The following is a 20,405-nucleotide window of genomic DNA, read 5'->3' on the forward strand; positions in this document are numbered from 1 at the left end:
GGCCACAGAAGTGGTCTCTTAACGGCGCTAGGGCGTCAGTTTTCTGTCCCACCATGCTGTTGAATGGCATTGGATTGCATTGCATTGTGGCCATCATTCCATTCAGGACACAGTCTGGCTTTAGTAGAGTATCAGTAGAGACCCTGAAGAAGTGCAGACCAGGTGAACTTATGTGGCGGAGAGACCGTTTCTGTGCGATGTGGTCATCATTTTAAGTGACATAAAGACCCCTTTTCTATGAGCCCATTGAAAATACCTGATTTAATTTTTGAAACAGAAACTTCTTGCCCCACTCCCCCAACTTTTTAAGCCTTAACAGGTTGTTGATTTTGTAAAGAATGTGAGGAGCCTAGCAGACTTTCCTAAGGATCTCTGGTTGGGTTTCACCATCTGGGAGGGGCCTTGGTATCCAATGGGCAGCAAAACTATGGCTATTTTCCATGCTTTGGGTCAATTTGAGTCTGCCTATCTGGTCAGAGCCAAGTGATTCTGTGGGCAGCATGTGTGAATCCCAAGGTATTTTCATTTTGTTAATCTGATCAGTGCCAGTCCATTTCTGGCTTTCCTGTCCACCTGCTGACTCCCTGGTGTTACCCTCCTGCTGCTTTGTCCATCTGTTTCAGAATTTATTTACAAAAGGCACTCTAATACAACCTGCACAAAGTCTGGGAATCAGCCCCCTTCCCCCATTCCAGAAGACTGGGAGATGCCAGGGGCCCAGTTTCTAATTATGGATAAGTTTTAATACAAATAGTATCTTACAAATATGGAGAAGTAGAAACTCCAAGGAGTCCTTTAATCCCATTCATACAATGGTAAATCCAATCTTCCTATGTTTCATGGGGAACATTCATGTCTATAGGGACCTTCTTCATGTGAGTGTGGGGCAGAAGAAACAGAGCCAGAAAGAAAATGCGATTCACTCTGGGGACCGCATTTTAGGAAGGGCACTGATAGGCTGGGGAATCTCCAGAAAATGGGAACCAGGAAAATGCCAGCCCAAGATTCCTTGTCATCACCATTTGAGGCTCTGATGAAGGAAATGCACAAGTTTAAGTCAGAGAAGAAAACAGAGGGAATAGAAGTATCTTCAAGCATCTGAACAGCTGTTATGTGGTAAGGGGATGAAAATTGTGGGAGGTCGTTGCAAAGAAACAGAATTATACTTGATATTAGGAAAAAATTAACTTCCTGATCTTTAGTGATAAACTGAAGTGATACTCTTACCTCCTAAGGTGAATTCCCTTCCCTGGATATCAGGGTTCTTACCCTGGGGGTTGTGAAATTAACTTTAAAGATATTTTCAAAGCTATATTGCAATATTAATATTTTCACTGCAATCCTATATATTTCATTGTCAGCATTTAAAGCATCATTGTGCAAAGGAGTCTATAAACTTCACCAGAATGTCCAAGGGGTCCACAACACAAGCTAAGGAGCACAGGGGATAGACTAGTACTCCTGTATCAGGAAGGCATGAAATCCATCCAGGCTTAGACATAATTTGGGTCTGTCTGTGTGACCCTAGGCAAGTCACTCCACCTAAATTTTCTACAGTTTACCCACCTGTAAAGTGGGACAGTAAGAGTCCCTGGCTCCCAGGATTGCTGTGGTGAAGATGTGAGGAAATGCTGAAGTAACCATTACAATGGCAGCAGCTAAAAAGCCTGCCTTTCAGCAGCCTAGCTTTGGTCTTTGATTAAGTAGGTGTCTGACCTTGGAGACGTCCCTTGACATTCATGGGGATATGTAAATATAGTTTATAATGTTAATAGGTATGTACTGGATCCTCTCCAATCCAGCAGTTTCAAATATGAAAAATGGCCGTATGGAGGAGAAATCCAACATGGATGAAGAAACTATCCCTATGCCCTGACCTTTGCTTGGACTTCATACAAAAAAAGTCTTCTAAGTCATGGAGGATCTACATATCCTTGGAAGGGAAATGCTTACTTCATTCTCTATGGACACAGCAAAAAATACTTCGTATGAAGTCCTAGATGCTTATTTTTTAAAACTGGGAATCTAGGAGAATATGCTTAATGTTTATTGGGAATTTACATAGTTGAAGAGTCTTGGGTTTTTCCAGGGCAGAAGAATAAAGAATGTGGGAATTGGTCAAAATGAATCTGTTTCTTTATGTCAGAAGTAAGCTTCTGACATAATTAATTTACAACCTCCTTGAATCCAGAAACTGTGTTTTATTATGAAGAAAGCAATAAGGTATAATGAAAGAACCCTAAAGAACCCTAAACTTGGAGCTAATAAGACAATTTCAAATACCACATGGGGTATTTATGAGTTGTGCTACTGTGGGCAAGCTAACTCACCTCCTTAGGATTCAGTTTTCCTTATCTATGTGATGGAAATAATAATAGTATCTACTTCCAAGAATTATGTAAAGGTTCAGATGACAGAATATATGTAAACTACTTTGGAAAACTTTAAGTACCATGTCATTATTGACTATTAATTATTCTCTAAAACTTAGGTGCTGAGGATACAAAAAGAGACAGTCTTTCAGAAGCTCAGTCTAATAAATTATGTTAATTATTTCTCTTTTCATCTCCTGCATCTCTAACCCAGTGTATTGCATATAAACAATGAGAGCTTGATGATTGGCTGATGCCTTATAAAATACATAGAGAATTTATAGGGATGGGGGATGTGGAAGGAGACTGGTCACCAATTTAGTTGGGAAGGCATTTGGAGAGCTCCAGAAGGAATTCTTTTTTGATAAAGCCCAGATCCAGGTGTGTATGAAACTCTGAATCTGAAGAAAGGTCATAGGGTGTCTAGCCAGGGACATCTCATGTCGCCACCTCATTTCATAGTTGAGGAAAGAAAACTTATGGGAATTAAATGACTTGTACAAAGTAACCCAGAAGGTAAATTGCTAAGGAGAACTGCAAAGGCAGATCCTCTATGCCAAACCAATGGAACTTTCTTTCCTTTTTCTTCTTCCCACTATTACAGTTTATATGCCTCAAAGACTTCATTTTACATATGAGAAAAGAGATTTGTCCAAAGACAAATAGGAACAGGTACTAACTTTCCCGGGCAGAGTTTGAACCCAGATTCCCTGACTAGAATCCATCAATCTTTCTATTGTACCATACATTTTGAAATCATTTTCTCTTGGGACACAACCAGGTCATTCCTAGATTTTGTTCTCCTACCCATCCACCCCCATAACCTTGATTTCCACATAATCAAAGGCAGACTATCTCACACTGTTGTAGGACTTATTGCTTCTCTGATGTTAATAGGACAGCGATGGACTATAAATCCATAGAGTACTATCTGAGATGATTGTATTGGCCAAGAGAAGAGGAAGAGCTGTCTACCATCCTCTTTAGACATTGGCTGCCTTACCACCTCGCTGTCACTCAGGACCAGCTAGAATTAAATAGAATAGAATTAAATGTCGACCTCTGTGCTTTCTTGTTGCTTGATCTGTTATTTATAGATAAGTCACCTGGTCAATAATGGTGGGGTGAAGGCAAAGGAAGGGTAATTTTTCCCTTTGTTGTGTGTTTTATGAGGCACTATTTGTGGCTTCTCATTATTATAAATTCATTACATTCAGTCTTGCTTATGTTGTTTTCCACTTTCCAAAGTCTAACATTTTAAAAAATAAGTCAAAGGGAAGATTTCTTTATCCAATGAAATCCTCTATAATGTAACACAAGTAAATTTCAACACATAGACTGTATTCAAGGGCCATCTGTCTAGTATTTGCCCAGGCTGTCCAGATTCCAAAATCATTCTCCGAGATAAGAAGAAATCTTGAGAAAGTCTGGTGATTCATGGAAGGGTCCAGTGTGGCCAAGTTTTCAGTTTCCTTCTTGATGTCTCTGGGATTTTAAGATGAACTGTATGATTAGGGAGGATCTGGTAGCTGTCTATACCACTCTTACAGCTTCTTTCATTGAGTTTGTGAGCTGCCTCTGGTCCAAGGCTGAGTTTCCTTATTTTTCCATGGAATGGGTGAAGGCTTGGGTTAACTCAGGAAAGGACAAAGAGAGTGCCATAAGGTGTAGGACTCTAGACAAGTCCCCTTTTCTCTAGTTTATTCTTCTCCTTATCCCCACCTCTTACTTTATGTATCACATAAAAGATGTCCATGGAATCTGGAATCTTCAAAGAGAATAGATTAGCCTGCATAATTTTTAGTGCATGGGAAAAAATAAAAACAAAAATCCTACAAGAATATATGTTCTTTAGCAGCAGATAGATGGTAAATGGAAATGATGATTCTAACAACACCTTCTTCCCACTGGATCTTTGAATTACACCCCTACAACCACCCTGGGCTCTACCTTCCTTTCATTTCCAACTGAAATCTCACCTTCCACAAGAAGCCTTCCCTAAATTCTCTTAATCTCAGTGCTTTCCCCTCTCATAAATCATTTCCTATTTATCCTTTATATAGCTCCTTGAAGGAAGCTGTTGTCTTTTACCTCTTTTTGCATCCCTTACACTCAACACAATTGATAAATGACAAATGTTTGTCAATTGATGGGTAGGAAATCTTTTCCTTCATTTCACTGGAACTGGGTCTTCATATGACTCCTTTGGCTCTAGCTTCAGAACATGCTACCCCTCACATCTCCCCTTCATATGTTCCCTTTCATATAGCATTAGAAGGTAATATTCTATTTTTAATTGAAATTTTATTTTATTTTTCCATTGTTAATACATCTAAAATGCCCACAATTAGAGAGTTAAATGAAACTTCACAGTCCAGGACCACAGAGCTGGCAGAAATATGAGTTTCACTCAAGTCTTCCTGATTCCCAGTCCAACATTTCTCCCAGTATGGCAGGTTGCTCCTCTTAAATCTAACATCAACAGCTGTCAACCAGAATAGACTCTGCAAAAATAAGGTTCAAATCACAAAAAGATATTTTTTTATCTGTCTACCTGGAGCAAGATCTGGTGGAATATATTAAATATATCAGTCACTTGTATACACAGAATTAAAACATTGACTGGAATAGACCTTTGAAATTGTTTAAGCCAATTCTTGCTTCATAGATGAGGAAATCACAGATGAGATAGTAAAGTCACCATGCATGCACATAGAGCTATGTTCTGGTGAAGATTAGAATCCAGGAATCTTGATTCCAAGAACTCTAGCTATTTGCACTATGCACCATTAATTCTATGTAAGACAGGCCTGCCACCTGCTATAGAAATGTCATCTTTGCCTCTTGATATCCAGATAGCTATGTCATTGGAGATATTCTGACTTCTCAGGAAACTTGAAACGTGGTGGACCCAAATAAGATGGACAGTTATTGTCTCAAACAATTCATGCTGGTACATGAATTATTAGTAAGATCCTTTACTATCCTGTTATCGGACACCAGCTTGATTCCATGTTTAAAAAGATTACCTATATACCTATTACCAAATCATAAGAATTCTTGTCAGAAAAAATATATTAGCCAAGAAGGAAAAGAAATAAGCTAATCCAAAACTAACTTCCAGAAAGTGCCATCACATAGATTGCCTTAGTTAATTAAACAAAAACCTTTGATTGAATTTCATATTCTAGACTCTTCATGTACCACAAATAGATTCTATTGACCCAAGGCAAGTGAGAAGGTTGGAGCATTTGACATCTATGTTTAAACAAATCTGTTTAAAACAATAACCAAAACAATGACATCAAGACAAGATGAGACATTTTTTCCCCTCAGGAAGATGGCTTATGCCCATTGTGATTCGGTCTCTCCTTTAGGCTATTATTATTTCTCTGAAATATAAGTGAGCACGGATTTCAAATATAAGCACCCAAGCATCTTTTTACCCACTTGTTGTCAAAGGATGTTTTTATAGAATATAATACAACAAGGAAAAACAATGAAGGTATCTTTTTTTTTCCCATGGAATCTCTTTCTAGTGATGTCACTTACAGAACGCCTAGTAAAAATGAACTTCTTACTAGAATTACATATGTGGAAAAAGGGCTTTGATGGAAAATCTGCAATATGATACCAAAGAGGTTGAACATCTCAAGAAATATTTTTACAGTAAAGCGACATTTCTTGATTATGCTGATAATAGGTATACACAATTGACATTTGTAGAATGAACTGAATAATTGAAAATAACCACAAAAATGAGAAGCATTTATTAAATATTTGCTATCTATCAGGCATTGTGCTGAACACTAGGGGCTACAAATAAAGGCTAAAACAAGGTTTTTGACTTTAATAATCTCACAATCCAAGGTGGCTAGGTGGCACAGTGGATAGAGCACTGGCCTTGGAGTCAGGAGTACCTGAGATCAAATCCAACCTCAGACACTTAATAATTACCTAGCTGTGTGACTTTGAGCAAGCCACTTAACCCCATTGCCTCTCAAAAAAAAAAGCTCTAAGAAAAAGAATCTCACACTATAATGAGAATATCAATATGCAAATCACTATGTATCTACAAGTAGACATATCTTGGATTTAAACTCAGAATAAAAATATTAGAATTAAAAGGAGTCTATGATATATGTAAAATTGTCCAAGAGTAGAATCGAAAGTTTCTCCATTAGTAACATCCATAAGAAGTTAATCAACAGCATACCGACAAAGAAGCATTGAATAGTCACTGAATCTCATGAATTCATTTTCTGAAGCAGAGGGATTTATGGAGGCTGATCAAGAATAAGCGACTGACACCAAAAATTAGGGCCTGATTCTTCTCAAGAAGTTCAGCCTTAGTTACCATGCAGATTATTCAGAGAAATGATGGAGCCAAAGAAGTATGTATTTGAAAAAACAGAGCACCTAGTAAAAATGGCCTTCCTAGTAGAATTATACCTGAAAAACTCACTATATTTTTGGGAATGGCAGATGATAAATCCTCATATTACAAATACAGACCTCAAAATATCTTGGAGGACAACCCACAAGTATATTGAAACTGAACGGTTATTATAGTCAAAGCTTCTGTCTCTGCTATCAATAGATACAACGTTGATTCCTAAAATCTTTGGGAAAAATAATCCTATTTTGGGATTGGATGTTGCCAGTCCATATACTCATTAGATTTAATTGACACAAAATAGAAATTTCAATAAAGATCTGGCCGAGGACATGTCTGCTAGTCTACATGTATTGATCATGTTTTAATCAACTAAAAGAAAAAACCCAACAACCTGTGTAATAGCCTATGGACTTACTGATAGAAGCAAAGCAGTCTGACAACTTGTCTGGAGAAAGAAACACACTGGAAAGGATAAAAAGAAAAGTGATAAGTAAAATAACAGGTGCAATTTACATAACAATTAAATATTTGTGAAGTTACATGAATATATGTATTATATATTTGAGATATATATATATAATTTCACTTCATCCTCAAAACAAAATTGTGAGGTAATTCAATTTGAATTTCTATTTTACAAATGAGGAAATTGAGGACTAAATATATTGTGATTTGCTCTAAATTACATGGCTAGTAAGTGTTTTAAGAAATATTAGAACTCAGGGTCTCTTGATTTTTACACTAGAACTCTGAAATGATGAATATTATTTTAATAATAACTACCTGGCAGGTGGGTGATCACCTGGAGGGAGTTCTGGATCTGGAGTCAGGAATATTTGAGTTCAAATCTAACCTCAGATACTTACTAACTATAAGAACCTAGATTTTTTTTAATTTTTATTTACAGCATTGGGGTTAAAGTGACTTGCCCAAAGTAATACAACTAATTATTAAGTATCTGAGTTCGGATTTGAACTCAGTTCCTCCTGACTCCAGGGCCAATACTCTAAGCACTATGCCACCTAGCTGCCCCTGACCCTACACATTTCAACAAACTCTGTTTACCTCAGTTTCCTCATCTATAAAATTAACTGTAAAAGTAAATGTGGACTACTTTAGGATCTTTATTTTTTAGTTTTTGCAGGGCAATGGGGTTAAGGGACTTGCCCAAGGCCACACGGCTAGGTAATTATTAAGTGTCTGAGGTCGGATTTGAACTCAGGTACTCCTGACTCCAGGGCTGGTGCTCTATCCACTGTGCCACCTAGCTGCCCCTACTTTAGTATTTTTATCAGGAAAACCTTGGCTGGGGTCATGAAGAACATATACAACTGAAACAAATGAATAAGGGTGTAAAGTCTTTGCTTACACACTGCCAAAAAAACTCTAAATAAATCCATGAAGGAATTATAAATGAATCTTACAACACAACCTTTTTGTACATTGATGACTGCAAGCGTCTACCTAACTGGATAAAGTAACATGGTGGCCAGAACATTGGATTTAGGATCAGAAGACTGTAGCTCACATTCTGCTTCTGCTGTACCCTTGAGGCCCTCATGTTTCCTCAATGGGACTTAGTGATCCAGATTTTAATCTTGGTTATGCACCTGAACTTTGTGACCATTGGCAAATCATTTTGCCTCTCTGATGATCATTGTCCAAGTGGCTTGGACTTAATGACAGCAATGATTCTGAAGCAACTCTATAATTGAATCAGGCTAACTTATTAGAGAAAGAAGGATTGTAAAAAAAAGATTGATCATGAATTCTGAATTAGACCAGATTCATTCGCTTATCATTCTCATTAATAGTCACTGGAGAATAGAAAGATAGCCATGATTTTTCCATTATAAGTTTCAAACCTTCCCATATATACAATTCCTTTTTTTATTTATTTTGAGTATTTTAATCTGATTACATTTCATGTTCACTCAGTAGAATGTCAACTCATAGAGGGTAGGACTTGGATTAATTTTTGTCTTTCTATCTCCATTAACTAGCAGATTGCCTGACACAAAATAAGTTTGAAAAACATAGTATTCATTCAATTGAATTGAATTCATCTTTGGGCCACTTGAAAAAGAAGGTTTCTCCTAAGCCCTTGTTAGCAGTAAGTCACACATATACATAAGTAGAAATATTCTGTTGAGAAAACAGTGGTAAAAGGAAGCGATTTTCATTCCTGGGATATTCAACCTCAGGTCCAAAATCTAGGCAAAAACCACTCAAAGCCAAGGAGCTTATGAATAAGCAAGTTGGGTTGAAGTATTATTAAATGCTGTATTTGAAATCAGCTTTAGCTGCATCACACTTGGAGCGTTTGTTCAGTGTGATTTGTGGAGACACATTATTAAAGGGCTATATTCATGGATAAAAAGTCAGTTCCTCATTAGCTGGGACAAAATATTTCAGTATCCAAGCCCAGGAGTGAAAGAGAAATTCCTATCTTCAAATGACAGATGTGGATGCTAGTGCCATCATCATATAACCCAGAAAATTCATTAAAAGTGGCAGACTGTGTCACAAGGGCAGGTCACATTGACAGCTCTGGAAAAAAAATAATAAAGGCTATGATAATTGCTTTCATTCCTTGCTTACCTTTTACCTTAGCAAGAAATCACTATTGTAAGTAAATAATCCACAAAACCACAGAACCAGAGAGTTGGGAGCTGTCCAATGCTTCAGGGCTGCATTGCCAATTGCTTGTTAAACATCTCTGGATGTTTAACTGGACATTCATGTCAAATTTCGCAGGTCCACAATGACCCTCATTATCAACACTCCTAAACTGACCTCTTTTCCTTTGTGCCCTACTTCTATGCTGCATGTCACCATCTTTTCCACCATCTAAGTTGGCAACTAGGGAGTCACCTTTGAATCTAACCTACCTCACCTGCCATTATGATCCATCAACCAACATTTATTACTCATTTATTATTGATGAGTAATAATTAAGGGAGTGGCAACACAAATATAAAGGTTAGGAATTCCTTCTCATTAAGAAGTTTACCTTCTGGTGAGGATTTTAAAAACATATATTGGAGAGTGGTACCCAGGGAAACAAGTTTTCTTTTGGACATTCACAGTGATATTGGGTGGACAATAATTATTAGCTGGGTAGAATGTTTGAAAGAGTACTAGATTTGCAATCACAAAAACACTTTAAGGCAAGCATTTGCTGTGTAACTCTGAGCAAGTCATTTACCCTCTCTGGCCCTCATTTTTCTCATTTATAAAATGGAAGAGTTGAATTCAATGGTCTTTAATGATCTTTCCAGTTACAAATCCATGATTCTTTGCTCAAATGATTATGCTCTTTCCAAGGTCAATGGCAGTGTTTCTTTGATTGGTGTTCTCAAAACAAGAACAAAAGGGGGAATGGGAGAGGTAGAAAAAATGGGAGATGGGAGAGACACACACTAACTACAGGACGATTGAAAAGATGGTCATGCTGGGAAAGTCCTGTTGTCAAGGCTGTTGTCAGCTGGTCAGATCCTGAATGGGATGTGGAACATGGTCTGACACTCATCAGATATAGCAAGTTGGTGAGTTTTCCCTCAGTTTTCCATCAATCATAGAGAGGAGCCCCAAAGTGCTAGCTTCATGAGCCTTATCTGGTCTGTTTCCATAACACATCTCACATCTCTCTTCTCCTGTCTAATGGTCTAAGACTATTACTGGCTTTCTTCACCTCTCACCTTGGAACATCTCATCTCTGCTTTCTCACTCCGCTAGAGAACAATCATCAAAAATATACTTTATAATTTTTCTCTTAAATGAAAAAAGCAACACTTTCTTTGTCATTGAAAACATCACCATCTGGTGCTAGTCTCCTTTCATTCTAATTTCACAATGTTCTCCTTCATGAATTCACAATCCTAGGGAAAATATCTTTTTGATCATTTCATAAAATTAGCATTCTTCCCCCCATCTTTGAGCCTTTCCACACTTTTCCCAAGATGGTCATAATCGATTTTTCACTCATCTTTCAACTCAGAATGCCTGGTTTTCTCAAAACATGGTTAGTATATACTTCCTACATGAAGCCTCTAGACATTTTGGTATCTATGTGGAGCAGCCTCAATGTTGAGTGTTGTCTCCTTTATCGTTTTTTCATGTATATTATATACTACTCTATTTACTTGTATGATCTCCTTTGAGGATGAAATATCATCATCATTTGAAATGTAAAATCCTTGAGGGCAAGGATTATTTATTATTTGGGCTTTGTATCTCCCCTAGATAGCACAGTATTTTGTATGTAGAAGGGGCCTGAAGAATGAATGTTAGGATTGATCTGTGTTGAAAAGGACCCTAAAAACCAAAGTCATAGTGATCTGACAGTCTCTTTAACAATAGCCCTGACAAGGAATTAGGCAAACTCTATTTAGGATCCTCCTGTGTGGAGGGGCCTACTCATTACCTTTTGAGTTATTCATCCATAGTTACACAACTCAAATTTTAGTATTTCTTTAAATGAGTTCATATTTTGTACAAACTTCAATGTGTGGAATTACAAAGTATAGCCTGCCTAGCTCTTATGGATCTTGGTACATAGAATATTTGTAGATTTTAATAATTTATCACTCTGCTTTTAGCTCTAATTCAAACAGGGAGATGGGTTCAAATCAAGTCTCTTACCTTTAGTAGCTTTGGATCAATAGGTATATCACGTGACCACTAGGCACCAGCTTTCTCCTCTATAAAACAAGGATGATGATAACCATAGTATGCTCCCCACTTCAAATGAAATGACACACTTTGCACATTTTTAAATACTCCATAAAGTCTAGTATTGGTTGTCTTTGTTGTTATCATTGTTGTTGAGACTATTTTGGTATAAAGAGGGCAGTGAATAGAAAACTTAATGAATGATTAAAAAGTGTGTTTTGAACTCAAATTCTTCAGCCATTAAGCCATCCTGAATTCAAAGCTACCAGTCTAGCTATGAATTAGGGGAATGAGATTGCCACAAAAATGCTCCAGCAAGTTCAGTTTTGTGCTCTCTGCCTGACCGAGTCACAAGAGGGCCTTGCCCCAAAAGTCACTCTCTTCTTCCTGACCAGAATACAACAGTGGGCAAAAATCTCAGAGTGATTACTTAGCAAGCTGTGAGTGCAGTCTAGTCGAATTCTGTCTTTAAAGATAAGTCTGCACCCATTTGTCAGATTATGATAATTGTTGATAAGATCTAAATCTTAGTCACCTCTTTTCACTGTGAATTGTCTCTGTGCTTATAAAACACAACAACTGGGGCGATTGGGTCCCAGGAGTGTGTCTCAACTGGATGGAAGAATTGTGAACCTGCTGGGCTACACTTCTGTATCCAGGTATCCATCTTATGGCAGCTAATAGATTCTGGGTTTTTCATTTCCAAAAATGTGAAATGACTGTAAATATTTCTGTTAGACCCCCATATTGTGAGTAGCTATTTATAATAATTCTATGAGTTGAAAGCAAAAAAAAAGGAAATAAGACACAACCATTTAGGTGTTGTGGAATAAAGACACAGGCCATGTGGATAAATTAAATTATGCTAACGTCACTGTACATTCATTGAAATGACCCTGTACTCTTGAGGAATTTAGATGTCACTTAAATGCAAATCCAAAGAAAGCAAAAGATAGGATATATACAGAACATTTTTGGCCCCATTGAAGAAATTTCTTCAAATCATTATAATTACAGATTTGGATAGGAAGGGACCTCAGAGATTGTGTAATCTCTCTATTTTACAAATATGGAAAATAAAGCCATGAAAAGTCAAATGTTTTGCTGTAGTCTCACAGGCTGTAAATAGTAGTGTTTGACCCGAATCCTGTTTCTCAGAACCCCATTGTACCACATTTATAGGAGAGTGCTTAATAAAGCATTAGAATATATGAAGGTAGGGTTTTTTCATGATGTAATTCTAATGGTCCTAGAAAGGATTGGAACCAAAGAAAAGTTAAGAAGAGTCAAAAAAAAGTTGCTTACTGGATGTCTTCAAACACAAATTGGATGAGGATGTTTGTCTGTGTGTGTGTGTGTGTGTGTGTGTGTGTGTGTGTGTGTGTGTGTAAGAGATTTTTGTTCACATTTCATTGGACAAGATAGAAGGAAGATATTTTTTCACTGAGATTCTGGGATTGCCAGTTATTGAAAGGCTTATTTCATGTAGAGAAAAAAAGGTTTAAGGGAGTATCAATTTTTGAAATAAAATATATAATGGTGAAAAGAATTTTTCTTCCTTTTATTTATATAAGGATAAAAATGAATATTCCAACATAATATATGATCTCTCTCTTTCTCTCCTATTACATGTACATATATATCTAATCCATATACATCTCATATATGTATATGTTTGTATAAATAAATTATGTATAAATAATAAACCCAATTTAATTGAATATACATTTATTAAGCACCTATTATATTCCAGGAACTGTGCTAAATGCTAGGAATACAATGAATGAAAAGAAAGACAGTTTGTACACTCAAACAGCTTACAACTCATAGCCCTAGGCCATCATCGAGCCCTTGTGTAAAACCTGCAACTTGGTAGGAATTTTTTGCTGGAAAAATCCAATCCTGACAAAATATTTGATAGTTGGGGGTCACTTGTTTGTCAGTTGAATTTCTGAAGACAAGAAATCAATGAGAAGTAGTGGGGGGAATATATAGAAGACTAGTAATAGAAATACAAAGATCTGAGATCTAATTCTGCCTTCATCCCAGAGTAACTGCTAAGCACTGTATGAGTCATTGAACTCAGTGTAGAGAATAATTATAGTACTGATAAATATAATAATAACAGCAGAAATAATAATAATATTGTGATGATGAAGGAGAAGGAAAAGGAGAAGGAGGAGGAGGAGGAGAAGGAGGAGGAGGAGGAGGACAAGAAGTGATAATGTTTTGACACATGTCAAACCTTCAAATATTTTAATATTTGCACAGTGGATAAAGCACTGTTTCTCTAAGGACAACTCATCTTTCTATGTTCAAATTCAGCCTCAGACACTTGTTAACTGGGCAAATTCCATTACTCTGTCTCAGTTCCTCATCAGTAAAATGAGGTGGACAATAAATGGTGAATCACTATAGTATCTTTGCCAAGAAAAATCCCACAAATGGGATCGTGGAGAGGCAGACATGACTGAAATGACTGAACAATAACACTGTAAAGCCATCTTTCTTCCTTAGTTAAATAGTCTTACATTGCATAACTTTAAGCATATTTTTTATCCCTTTTGCTCTAAATTAGACCTTATCTAATAGCTCTTCTCACATATTCTCAAGTCAAGACATTTATGGAACTCAATTAAATCAAGATGGATCTGAACCAGGAGGCAATGGAAATCAGTTTATGCATTCCTGATTCTGGATATTTGGTCTCCTTCTTTAATGGAATTTAAGATTACATCTACTTTTTTGGCTTCTTTTTTTTATAATTATTGTGCTTGTGGGTCAAATCTTTCATAACTCCCCTCCAGACAATACCTTGTTCATTGTTCCTTTGTACAATTAAGATACTGAAAGCTGAACTTAGTGGAGATAATTAATATTCTTTATTCTGCAATTCAACTTTAAGTACTTTAAATGAAGAGCAGAAAAATATGAACTTTCTCCTTCCATAAATATTATCTTTAGAATCCTAGAACTTTATGGCATTGAATAGATCTCAGTGATATGTATGAAGTGAGTTGTTAGATTCTGCTCTGAGATTTCCAAAGACAGAGAATCCACTAGTTCTTGTGACAGTCCAATGCACTTCTCAACACTTCTGGTTACTATATAACTCTTCTGAAGCCAAGTCTAAATTTATGTTTTTGAAAGTTGAAGTCATTGCTCCGGTTTTGTCCACTGGCCCCCTTCCCCCTTGTCTCTACATCTGATATTGGTGATTTTATGCCTTCCATCTCATTGAGCTTCCTTCCATTATATTAGTCCCCTTCTTCCATTGGGGAGTTCCTTTCAGGCAGTCTCCATTTTGGTGAGTCATCCTGGTCAGTCAGCTTTCATTCTCTTCTGATTTTGCTTCTGACTTTTTGGATTTTGCCCATTTGACTGCCTCTCATTCTGGAACTTTATTTCATATCAGTATTTTCTCATCCTATAATCTTCATGCATCCCTTTCAGCCTTTTCACAATGCAATATCCCTCCCTTTTGCTTGACTCCTTCTGTCACTGTTGACTTTGACACTAGGGCCCTAAATAGGAAACCTCACTCTCCCTCTTTATCTGCCTCGTTTTTCAGCTTGCTCCTATGTGTTCTCTTCAAGCATGAGAATTTATGCTCTTACAGGATAGGAATTGTCTTTATATTTGCTTATATTTATATGACCAGTTGCAAACACCATGCTCAATGTAATAAAGTATTCTTGGTTTTCCTTATTTTACAGAACAGGTCTAATCTTCAAAATAAGCCATCAAATCCTTAAAGACAACCAGCATGTATAATTTGTAAGCCTGCTGAGTCTTATCTTCTGAAATCTAACTCTTCCTACTTCTTTCAGGTGGTCATCATACAACATGAAAATAAGCCCCGTCCCTGTCTTGGTTGTCTATCTCTGTATGCTCGCAAACTTATTAATATAATATTTAAATTATGTTACCAAGAACTAAATACAATGCTTCAGATGATGTCTAAGAAGGATATTATATAGAAGGATTATCTCCGATCAATTTTTGGAGAGTGTTTCCTCTTTTAAAGCAGGCCAAGTAGATACAAGATTTTTTTATTTCTTTCGCATACTCCTCATCCATATTGAACTTGTAATTTGTTAAACTCTTAGATCTTTTCCTCCATTCAAATTAACCATGCCTTTACCATTGATTACTTGTGAAGTTATTTTTTTGGTGTACCTGAATGTAAAACCATACCTTCATGACTTTTTGTTGAAAGAAACAATCATCTTATTTGATTCAGTCCAGTGCTCTTACCTACAAAAACTTCTTGGATAAAAATTCTGTCACCCAGAGTATTAACTTACCTTTTAATATATTATCCCCACCTAAAAGCTACATTAACAACATTAATGTGCTGGGCTCAGAAAGTCTAAAAACATTAAGGACCTAAGTACCAGGGTCATATCTGTGCTTTAGAGAGATCATTTTGGAAACTGTGTGAGGAGGAATATGTGGAAAGTAAAGAGATTTTTAATGCAGGAAGATGATTTATTAGACTCATTCAACAGCACAGGCAAGTAGTAAATGAACTTCTGAGCTAGAAGGGTGGAGTTCTTTACAATCATTTCTGTAAATGGAGAAGTACTGAGAATATTTTGTGAATGATTAGATATGGATAGAGGGGCTGAGCAAAAGTGATGAATAGAGGATAACTAAAATAGTAGACTTGAGAGTCTGGAAAGATAGTTTTGCTTTGATAGAAATAAGGAAATTTGGAATGAGATTTGAGAATAAAATTAAAAATTCATGATTAGTTTGAGGTGCCTATGGAGTACCCACTTAGAAACATTCAGTAGCCAGTTTTGGATGCTTGCCTGGAGCTCACAAAGAGATTAGGGATGGCTATCAGGATCTAAGACTTACTTGTATAATTAAACTCATGGGACCTGATGAAGTGACAGAGAGGAGAGTTCCAAGAGAAGAGGGCCCAGGAAAGAGTCTTGGATACCTCTTATAATTAGAGGGCATCATATGGAAAATCATTCAGTAAAGGAAATTGAGAAGAAGCAGTAGGAAAGGAGAAGAGAATCAAGACAGAGTGCCATTTTTAAAGGAAAGAATAATTAAGAAAAAAAATGTGCTTGAAAGTACAAAATTGTTCAGAGAAGTCAAGAAGCATGAGGATTGATAAAAGGCTGTTAGATCTCTCAATTAAGAGAGATGCCTAATATTTTTAAAGAGCTTGTTTTTCTGATGAAATCTGAAATCCATTCTCTCTCTCTCTCTCTCTCTCTCTCTCTCTCTCTCTCTCTCTCTCTCTCTCTCTCTCTCTCATCTATTTGTACTTCACCATAGAGCCAGACACAATAATTCCATACTCTATCTTTCTTTTCCTTCCTCCTTTCCTTCATTCTTTATTTCTTCCCTTCTTTCTTTTCTCCTTTCCCCATTTCCTATTTCCTTTCATCCATCTATCTGTCCATATATGACTCCCTCCTCCCTATCTATCTGTTTCCAAAGAAAAGAAGGAAAAATGATGTGACTGTGATCTCTGATGAGATGAGAAGCTCTAAGTGTGAGATACTGTATATTTTGTGAGTCTTGATCGATTTGTTATGAAGTTTTATTGAAATACTTCCCCCTCCTTTTTCTTCTTACAAGGAATTGTATACTATGCAATGGAGGGAAGAAGGATATATACAGAAATAAAGGTAATGTAAAAAACAAAATATGTGAATTAAAATGTTTTAATTACATCAGTAAACATTCATTTTTCCTAAGATATGGTTCTTTTTACTTATGTATGTATAATGAAACTCATTGTTTGCCAGCATAAGTGTCCCTTAACTACCTTTTTTCCCCAAGGAAAATAGGTGAATGACAGATGTCTGTCTTCTATAAATCTACAAATCATTGGTTTATTTTGTGTTTTTTTTTATTCTGAGTCATATTTTTGTTCTCTCCCTTAATCTCCCCTCTATGCATTTCTCACCAAGTTTGAATAGATATGATGATATGGCTAAGGGATCTTCTCTGTTTCTTCATATAATTTTTCCCACTCACTCTCTGAAACAGATGTTGGTGCAGAAGCTGCAATTATCATCATGGTGGGTTCCTTCCCTGTTCTCATCATGAGCACTGAAATGCAGCATGATGAAGACTACTTTGACATGATGACTCTTGTTGCCTATAGGCACAACATAAAAGCCACTGATCCACTGCATTTACTTACCTCTCCAAGGGGAACTTGGGAGATAACCTTCCATTTCTCTCTAATATCCTCATGAATTGCACATTTAGTAATATATTGATGCGCTGATCATGGGACAAGAAATTCATGTAGTTGCATGTATTACTTATTTCAAGTCTATCCTATGGAGTTACTATCTTTTTGTTACTGTTTCTGTGTCTTTAAAAGACAAAGATAATGCTTAGAATTTGGAAATTGGGACTTTGAACTTGGGGAAACAGATTTAATGGAGACAGCTTGATGAAAACTAAGGAAGTGAATGAAGAAAAGTATCTTTCTTAGGGGAAATGGCAACTATTATGGGAAAAATTCCAAATATTGAGGTGCAAGGTTCAAATATTGTTTGAACATGGAGAATGCAGGGATTTCTTTTCTGAGACTATGGATATTCATATTAGCAATATTTTTTCTTTTTCATTGGAGTGGAGGGTAGAAGGAAGGAAAATAGATTTCTGTTTATTAACAAAAAATTTTAATTAAAAAGCATTAAATAGATTCCAAACAAAAGAGATAAAAATGATACCAACTTGTTAAGGTTAAAAGGCAATGTTCCTTTCTTACTTTTACGTATCATCAATTGTGGTTATTTTTAATATAGTTTTTAATTGTTTTTCAGGGTATCAGCATTATAATTTTATGTTTATCTGTTGGGTTAAGAAACATTTATCAATATAAACATGATATATTTCAATATGGTTAACAATGCAATAAAAATCACATTCAGCAAAGTCAGTGGAAAGATAGATTAAATTATTTGGAAGCTTAATAATCTAATGCTAAATAATAAGTGGTCAAAAAATAAATCATAGAATGATAAATAATTTAATTAAAATGACAACAATGAGACAAAATTCTTGAATTTATGGGATACATTGGACACCGTACTTAGGGGAAATTTTATTTCCCTAAATTCTTCCATCAACAAAACAGAGAAAGAATAGATCAATAAATTGGACATGCAACTAAAACTACAAAATAAAACTAGGAAAAGGATAAATTACATATTCCTAGAATCCTGAAAATCAAAGGTGACATTATTAAGATGGAACTTTGGAAACTAATGAGTTAATAAATAAAAATAGAACCTGAGATAGATAAGGCATTGGTTAATTTGTTAACAAATAAAGAAGAAAAGCAAATAACCACTCAAAATGAAAAGAGTGAAATCACCACCAATGATGAAGACATTAAAGTAAGCATTAGGGAATATTTTGAACAATTAAATGCCAATAAATCTAACCCTAACCCTAACCCTATAAATCTGAGTGAAATTAATGAATATTAATGAAAATATAAATTACCTAGCTTAAACATCAGGAAATAGATTGCCCATATAACTCCATCTTAGAAAATAATGAAATAGCAATTAATGAACTCCCTAAAAATTATCCCCAGGGTCAGGTGAATTCACAAGGAAATTCTACCAAAATCATTTAAAGAACAAATAATTTCAATTTTATATAAACTATTTGGAAAAATAGGTGAAGATAGAATCCAGTCAAACTCCTTTTATAACACAAATATGGTGCTGACAAGTTAAAACCGAGGAAGAAAATGATAGACCAATTTCACTAATGAGCATCAATGCAAAAATTTTGAACATATTATTAACAAAGTGATTACAGCAATATAACACAATGATTATACACTATGACCAAGTGGGATTTATACCAGGAATGCAGGGATGGTTCAAGATTAGGAAAACTCTCAATATAATTGACCATATCCATAACAAAACCAACAAACATCATATGATTATTTCAATAGGTGCTGAAAAAGCTTGGTTCTTTTAAATAATAAGCAATATTAACTAAAACCCACAGCAAATATTATATGGAATGGTTATAAGTTAGAAGCATTCCAAATAAGATTAAACATTGAAACAAAGATGTCCATTATCACCACTATTATTCAGTTTTGTATTAGAAAGGATAGCTAAGGCAATAAGAAAAAGAAAAAGAAACTAAAGGGATTAGAATAAGCAATGAGAAAAAAACTATTACTCTTTACAGATAATATTATGGTATATTTAGAGAACTCTAGAGAATCAACTGAAAAGCCACTTGAAACAATTAACTTTAGTAAAGTTTCAGGATATAAAATAAATCCACATAAATCATCAGATTTCTGTATACTGCCCACAAAGGACAAAGCATAGAAAGAGAAATCCTATTTAAATTCTTCAAAAATACAAAATATCTGGAAGTCTATTTGACAAGGCAAACCCAGGAACTAGATGAACACAAGTATAAAACACTCTTCACACAAATAAAGTCAGATCTAAACAATTGCAAAAATATCAATTGCTCATTGGTGGGTCATGGCAATATAATTGAAAGGGCATTTTCGTCTAAACTAATTTGCTTATTCAATTTCATGTCAGTCAAGTTACCCATAATTATTTTATTAAGCTAGGGGGAAAAAAAAGCAAGCAAAATTCATCCGGAAGGATAAAAGTCATGAATCTCTAGGGAATTAATAGGAAAAAATACAAAGAAAATTGGCCTAGCAATAGCACATCTCAAACTATATGATAAACCAGTAATTCTAAAAACTTTCTCATGTTGGTTAAGAAATAGAGTGGTAGATCAGTGGAACAGGTTAAGACAATAAGACACAATAGTCAATAACCATAGTAACCTAGACTAAAGACCGTATCCTTCTCACTATTTGAGAAACTACAAAAATGGGGCACAAACTAGGTATAGACCAACAAATCACACCATATATCAAGATAAATCAAAATGGTTACATGTTTTAGATATAA

At 35.7% G+C, this 20,405-nt stretch overlaps 1 protein-coding gene and 1 long non-coding RNA gene across 5 annotated transcripts in view; one reads left to right on the forward strand and one right to left on the reverse strand.

The window, feature by feature from the left end:
- LOC141512328 (leucine-rich repeat and IQ domain-containing protein 3-like) overlaps positions 1-20,405 on the forward strand; it is a 286,841-nt gene that overhangs the window by 260,068 nt on the left and 6,368 nt on the right. For all 4 annotated transcript variants that reach the window (XR_012475454.1, XR_012475455.1, XR_012475456.1 and 1 more), the window contains one exon: positions 17,050-17,099. The gene's annotated coding sequence lies outside the window, so the exon portion shown is untranslated. The remainder of the gene's footprint in view (positions 1-17,049; positions 17,100-20,405) is intronic.
- LOC141512330 (uncharacterized) lies at positions 3,310-9,607 on the reverse strand. The gene is made up of 3 exons (XR_012475457.1): positions 9,373-9,607; positions 7,187-7,233; positions 3,310-4,140 (listed from the first exon to the last, which is right to left on the reverse strand). It is a non-coding gene; the product is annotated as an uncharacterized LOC141512330 (long non-coding RNA).

Source organism: Macrotis lagotis, chromosome 2, assembly GCF_037893015.1.
Source record: "Macrotis lagotis isolate mMagLag1 chromosome 2, bilby.v1.9.chrom.fasta, whole genome shotgun sequence".
In the NCBI taxonomy this organism is placed as follows: domain Eukaryota; kingdom Metazoa; phylum Chordata; class Mammalia; order Peramelemorphia; family Peramelidae; genus Macrotis; species Macrotis lagotis.